At 33.6% G+C, this 7,882-nt stretch overlaps 1 long non-coding RNA gene across 1 annotated transcript; it reads right to left on the bottom strand.

The window, feature by feature from the left end:
- Positions 1 to 2,853: 2,853 nt before the first annotated feature.
- LOC149533473 (uncharacterized) lies at positions 2,854 to 7,611 on the bottom strand. The gene is made up of 2 exons (XR_016358128.1): positions 3,898 to 7,611; positions 2,854 to 3,468 (listed from the first exon to the last, which is right to left on the bottom strand). It is a non-coding gene; the product is annotated as an uncharacterized LOC149533473 (long non-coding RNA).
- Between the last annotated feature and the right edge of the window lie 271 nt (positions 7,612 to 7,882).

Here is a 7,882-nt window from a genome sequence, read left to right as displayed (position 1 = left end):
GAGGCATGTGATCTATCTGATCCACAAGTCCGAGCTAACTTTAGACCACCATAACTATAGGACTATCATGATTAGACACACATTTACCAAGCTCTACACCATAGCACTAAACACTATGGACCACATCACGACATTACAGGCTATTATTGAGGAGGTTTGATTCCACTCAACACTGTGGGTAGATTCAACATTCCTGAGATTTTTTTTTAACTCCTATCTAGAGCACTACTAGGGTGAAATAGGGTTGTCATCTTTCCCCCACAATGTTCAACACTTATATTGATGAGCTCAAGACCTTCCTCAAAGTGTTTCACACCACGTTTTTTTTATTTCCATTCTCCTCTATGCTAACAAATGTGGTCCTTTTAGCATCTTCTCCCAAGAGTCTTCATTTAGACTTTTAGAATAATCAACATACATCTCTAAATTAACTTATGAATAATGAAGATAATTAGTTAACATCAATTAAATGGATGACATGAATGATTGTTGGATTGTTCACTCCCAACAATTTCAACTATAAGTTGTCCTCAATTCTTTTGAATTCCTACATAGGAACCTAGACATTATTTCAAAGAAATTGGGTTAACAATATCTTACTTTTTCAAAAAGTTTTCAATGACAAAATAGACTCCACATAATTTCAAATAAATTGGTAGAAACGCAAATTTTTGCTCACTTTTTCAAAAAAATTTAAGAGCCAAAATACATTGGCATGATTAGACTCAAATTACTAAACAAGATGTAAGCCTACTTTCTTGACTTCATCCAATTTAATCCAAAGCTTTGCTTTCTTGGCTTCATCTAGACTATAATCCCAACCTGCTTTCTTTGAATCATCAAATATCAAAGTGTGAAGTTTATTTACAATAGGGCACAATCACAACATTGGCCTTAAACTTACCTAATCCCAACCTGCTTTCTTTGAATCATCAAATATCAAAGTGTGAAGTTTACAATAGGGCACAATCACAACATTGGCCTTAAACTTACCTAGCATTACTTTTCAGCAGTGAAAACAATATGATATTCGATCGTGATGACTAATTATTAATGTTACATTATTCTTGTTGAAAAGGAACATTAAATACATATATTCTTAACTGACAATTATGAAATTGAGTTCCCAGCAACACTAAGAGTGATAAGCTACTTATGACCCGTAGAAATTTCAAGCTTTCAAATAACAGAAAAATTAAAATCTGTACATATAACGACATTTTAAAATCTGGAAATTTTTAAAACGACCACCTGCAAGATTATCATTCATTATTCCCTCGATTTCATACATACTTGATTCTGTAGTTTGTAATGAAGCCCCATTTTCGGATTTATTTGACTCAAAATTCTATCAAGATCTAAAAAATCACTTCAAAACATCGTCTATCCTGTAGGAAAGTCATCTAAAAAGCTTTTCAATTATTGACACTGAAAAGGAAAAACCTAGCTACAACCATAGGTTCGGCGACCCAGCTTCATAATAAATGAAACCTAATGTCCTCCAAAAGAAACGACAATAAAAGACCATTTAGCACAAAACCTTATATAACGAGGTGCGTCATGTCCGAACTAGTTATGAACTACAGGGTATGAATCATGTTAAATACGAGGCTTGGACTATACCCCGACCTAGGAGACCAAACACGACCAGACGAGTCCTCACATTTCAAGCAATCACAAGTTTCCAAAAGAAAAAAAACCTTAGTGGCAGTAGTTGTAAACTACATATTGACTACACATTCCTGATGTACCAAAATAAATACAAGGAAAGAAGTCGCGACATACACCCAGATACTACACGATTTCAAACCTCATTCACAGTTGAGACTATTTTCTTCTGCAAAATTTCTGTTATAATGATAGAGACCTACCTCGTGAACATGCACCCCCCCGTGTACTTCGGAGTGAAAAATCTGCTCTTGACACCTCTACTTTACTCTCTCGCATAAAGGAGAGAAAAGTGAGGGAAGTGTATTGGGTATTAACCAGATGATAAGGCGAAGAAAAATAAGGATAGGTGAGTTTATCGATTCGTCCCTGAACATAATGAATCAACTTAAATAAAAAATAGACAACCAAAGCAATTGACACGCCATATTCGCACTTCCTCGCAGATGAGGCAAAAACTCTCGATTTACTCACAGAACTAAAGGCAAAAATCAAGAATTAAAACATGGTTAGTTCCACCATGAACATTATAAAAAAAAAAAATACTGATGGCTCACAACACGTCTTCGGAATTTCAGCTTTCATTTTAAAGAAAATTAAATTCCAAAACAAACTACACCAATGATCTCATTTCTCCAGCGTTGATTAGGTTTTCTTTTAGTATTTTTGACATTCACCTCATTCTTGATCTACCACCACGAAATCCATAGAATGCACCGAGTAACATTGTAAAATAACAAATTGAACAATCCCACTATCGACGTGCCTGCCTTTCCAAATAAAATTAATAACACGTTTAAATAAATTTCAAAACATCATAAAATAGTACCTACTCGGTAGAGCTTCTCTGCTTCTCGTTTTGTGATCACTTATTCTAGTCCTTAAGTTCATTCAAGGTAATTAGGGTTAAAATGAGATTAGTGAATCCTTTATTAAGAGTAGCCACATAGCAATAGTCCGCTTTCAAATAGAGCTGATCTTGAGACTGCCAGATTTTAAAAAGCATCGAATCAGATTAGTTTTGTTGCAGGTTTAAGCCACCCACCTTATATTAATACCATAGTCGTCGATGACAGGTTGGATTACATTTTCTAAATTATATGAACAGCTACTGGACTTTTAAAGTTTTAATACAATATATTACCTGTAATGCAAGCTCAAGAATTACCACAACTCCATTCAAAATAGCACAAACTAGGACTCATATCACAATATATCTTGTAAAACAGTTGAGCTTGCATGTTATAAGAGGCTGCCACTAGATACAGATTCAAATAAAGAAGAATTCTAATAAAAGCGACCTGATGTTTGAAATGCTTCACATGCTATGATCTGAAAAAAGAGATGGACAGAAAAGGAAAGCAGACTGAGTGCAGAAATGCTTCATTGGAAAAAGGTTAATGATAATGGTACGATGTAGAGAAGAAAGAGTTTGAACTACATAATAATAAAGGAGGAAGCAGGGAGCGAACTGGGTAACAAAGAATGAGTGCATAATATTTGTGGAGCAAATGTTCAGGTCAGGAATGCAGAAAAATACAGTGCTGAATAGATTCTATTATGCATGGATAAGTGCATTATTACGCAATACTGGAAGACCAATGAAAAATTCATCAATTTTGCCTGAAAAGCAACGCTGATACAAATCCATATCGCTCATGTCTCTTTTATCAACTTGTCATTGAATTCTTTACCGGAAAATAATCGTTTTGTGTTGGAGATGATTCTCTTACAGATGGGCTTCATTAGTGTTTTTCCTCAACTCTGTCTTCTGTAATTTGCCAATCTAAATAGTTTTACCTGAAAAACAAAAATAAGGAGGACTTAACACCGACACATATAACAAAACAAAAGGACAAGAAATCTTCTTATTTTCGTGTTTGTGACCCGAGAAGTGGAGCAACATTAAAGGAATTTAACAAACTAACGAATAAAAGGGGTTGAAGTGCATGACAATAAACAGTTGAACTGATAAATGAGGAAGTGGGCTTTACATCTATAAGGGTATGTAAAAATAGTAGTATTTTTTATGCCAACCCAAACTGGAACAATTTGTAGTGCCCGTCTTAAGCACATGACTGACAGTAATGCTGAATCGGCAGACGAACACAACTAAACAAATTTAAACATGTTTAATATATATGATTAACAAAAAGGGCAAAAGAATTTAGATTAAAATCGAGGATAATTGATGAAGTAAATGCTTGAGGAATATCATTTGAGGTGTACCTGCTCTTCATTTCATCTGGCATAAATTCCCTTTTCCTTGACTTGCTCATCTGAAAGAAAACGGCTCAATAGAAAATGGCCATAAAATTGGTGTCCGTTTCTACCACATATGCAAGCTCGTCTGCTAAACTCTGAAGGACTCTGCATTATGCTTTACATAAAAACAAAAGGCTAGCTATATGAAGTGAAATATTCTTCTAAAACTCTATGAAAGAAATCCCCAAATTTCAACACATTTTTGTCTCAAAAAATGTTGAATCCAAAAGCATGCGATGCATTGTAGATATGTTGACCACCGTATGTATTAACCTTTCATCCATGATGATTTATGACACATCATACGATAAATATTAGTTTGCTCTATGTTACACCATTACCATCCAATGGGAATGACATAATAGAGCAAACAAAGTATTTGCCCTATGATGTATTCATCAATCATCATGAAAGAGGTTTTAACTTGCATTTGCCAAGAGTGTCTACAATTGATCACAAGCTATTGGACTCAAAGTTTGCTCAGAGAAAAGTGAGTTTAAATTTGGGAATTCCTTTTCTAAAGTTTTAGATGTTATGTATGATGTTTCATTTCACATAGCCAGAATTATACTTCATACAAATGATACTCAAAAATCACCCTTACCTATTATATTGAAAAAAAATTATGACAGTTTGATCATTTGTACATCTTTTTCTTAACATTTCAAGAAAAATATAAATTGTCAAATAAGAAATCTTCTATGTTTAAACATTCTCATCAATTTTATCAATCATACATATAAAAAAGATGGCACAAAGAAACATTTTTGTTTCTCCTTTTGAAAAAAAAAGGTTTATTTTATTCATCATCATTCATAACAAATCAAAAAAAAATCAAGGATAAAATTTCATGGGGAAATTTTAAAAATATCATTACAAAATCCAACATATGCAAATGGTTTCCGTTTCTACCACATATGCAAGCTCTGCTAAACTCTGAAGGACTCTGCATAATGATTTACCAAAAAAAACAGACTATATGAAGTGAAATATTACACATGGCTTCTTCTAGAACTCTATGAAAAAAAATCCTTAAATTTCAAACACATTTGTTTTAAAAAATGTTGAATCCAATAGCATGTGATGCATTGTAGATATGTTGATCACTGTATGTATTAACATTTCATCCATGATGATTTATGAGACATCATACGATAAATATTAGTTTGCTCTATGTTACACCATTACCATCCAATGGGAATGACATAATAGAGCAAACAAAGTATTTGCCCTACGATGTCTTCATAAATCATCATGAAAAAGGTTTTAAACTTACAGTTGCCAACAGTGTCTACAATTGATCACAAGCTATTGAACTCAGTTTCTCAGAGAAAAGTGAGTTCAAATTTGGAAATTCCTTTTCTAAAGTTTCAAATGTTATGTGTGATGTTTCACTTCGCATAGACAGAATTAATTACACTTCATACAAATGATACTCAAAAATCACCCTTACCTATTATATGAAAAAATTATGACAGTTTGGTAATTTGTAAATCTTTTTCTCAACATTCTAACAAAAATATAAATTGTCAAATAAGAATCTTCTATGTTTAAATATTCTCATCAATTTTTATTGATCATACATATAAAACATGGCACAAAAAAGCATTTTCGTTTCTCCTTTTGAAAGGAAATGTTTATTTTTATTCATCAACAGTCATAACAAATTTTAAAAAATCGAGGATAAAATTTCATGGAAAAATTTTAAAATATATCATTAAAAAATCCAACATATGCAACAAGCTCTGCTAAACTCTGAAGGACTCTGCATAATGCTTTACCAAAAAAGAAAAGGCTATATGAAGTGAAATATTGCACATGGCTTCCTTCTAAAACTCTATGAAAGAAATCCCTAAATTTCAACACATTTTTGTTCAAAAAATGTTGAATCCAGTAGCATGTGATGCATTGTAGATATATTGACCACTGTATGTATTAACATTTCATCCATGATGATTTATGACACATCATAAGATAAATATTAGTTTGCTCTATGTTACACCATTACCATCCAATGGGAATGAAATAATAGAGCAAGCAAAGTATTTGCCCTACGATGTATTCATAAATCATCATGAAAGAGGTTGTAAACTTACAGTTGCCAACAGTGTCTACAATTGATCACAAGTTATTGGACTCAAAGTTTTCTCAGAGAAAAGTGAGTTTAAATTTGGGAATTCCTTTTTTAAAGTTTTAGATGTCATTTGTGATGTTTCATTTCGCATAGCCAGAATTATACTTCATACAAATGATACTCAAAAATCACCCTTCCCTATTATATTAAAAAATTATGAGAGTTTGGTCATTTGTACATCTTTTTCTTAACATTTTAACAAAAATATAAATTGTCAAATCAGAAATCTACAAGAACAAGAACAATATCATTTTCAGCACATAATATAAAGGCTGGGCTTAAGGATCACATAGTTTTCTATTTTATCTATTTATTCTGTTATTTCCTCTAAAATGCTTGCAATATTGACCTTCCAACAATATAAGAGTGCTGTATCAGCTACTTCTGATACCAAAACTTTCATTCAAGATTTCCAAGTGACAGAGAGAATAGAACCAACAAGAGTAGCAAACACAAGCTTGCACACTGGATTTTACAAGAACAATCTGCTAATATTCATATTCATCACGACTCTTTTTCTGCATTCTCCAATCTATGCTTATTAATGATCCTTCATTCTCGCATTTATTTCTACCCCAGATTTTCCTGAAGATTGAAAAATACAATAATACGTCGTCTAACCTGTAGTAGAATCATTTACCTTGCAACAGCATTTCACTTGCAGGGCACAGCAAACAGGAAGGAAAAAAAGGCTAAACAATACTCGCAACATCTCCCTAGGGAAGATACGGTGCACTTTGCAGCTACAACATACAACGTATATTTTCATAATAAATGAAACAAATGCTCTACAAAATAAATTACGATTAGATGGTTGTTAGCACGAAACCTTTAACCACATGTTCCAAAATAATATAGCTAGTGAGGAACTACCAGCTATGAAGACTCGAATCCTTTTGATCAGAAACCAAAGGTAAAAATCCTAAGGGATGGCTTGGCCATGAGGCTCTTACCATACGCCCGATTTAAAATATCAAACAAACCAGACATGTCCTCTCAAGGGTTTTCTACCACACAAGACATAAATCAAGCAATCGCGGATTTTAAGCCAAAAATCTTCACAGGCAGTCGTAGTCGTAAACTACACATTCACAACATTCCTAGTGTACCAAAAGAAACATTAAAGCAAAGATGTTTACTGCATACAAATTTCAAACCTCATTTACAGTATTTGTTATTCTCCCCAAACTTTCTGCTATAAAGGCACACAGGCCTAACTCGTAACCAGCCGTCCCCTCTTCATGAACAGATTCCATTCTTCGTTCCTCTTGCTCACACCCCTCTCCCTCGTAACCCTAACTCTATTCCAGCCGCGTCAACGAAAACCCTAACCTACCCTTACCTCCCTCCCTCCCATGTTATAAGCTGAGGAAACCCTAATTCCAACGAGGCAGAGTGGAAAAATGAGCACTTCGTGACTTCTTAACAAAACACGAAATCCATTCAATAATGATGAGCTAAGGGTGCGGTCCCAGGGGGCTCAAGCTGAAGTCACAAAACACGAAATCCATTCAATAATGATGAGCTAAGGGTGCGGTCCCAGGGGGCTCAAGCTCTATTTTCTAGAAAGTGGGTGGTCTTATAAGCAAAATATAATTTTGCTACGGGATTATTTAGAATCTTCTTCTGAAAAGTAGAAGCCCTACATTTTTAGGACCCGTGTGAAAAAGGGGTGGGGCTAGAAAGCTTAAGAATGCTTTTTGCCATTTATCAATAATCTAAATTTTAGATTCTAATTAAAATGTAATTTTAGAGAGAATTTTAATTTTCGGCTTATTTTAAATGCATATCTTCCTTAAATTTTGAAGCTATAAT

Source organism: Cupressus sempervirens, chromosome 10, assembly GCF_028749045.1.
Source record: "Cupressus sempervirens isolate cs-2001-9-10 chromosome 10, ASM2874904v1, whole genome shotgun sequence".
In the NCBI taxonomy this organism is placed as follows: Eukaryota; Viridiplantae; Streptophyta; class Pinopsida; order Cupressales; family Cupressaceae; genus Cupressus; species Cupressus sempervirens.
This window is presented reverse-complemented; position numbering and strand designations above follow the sequence as displayed.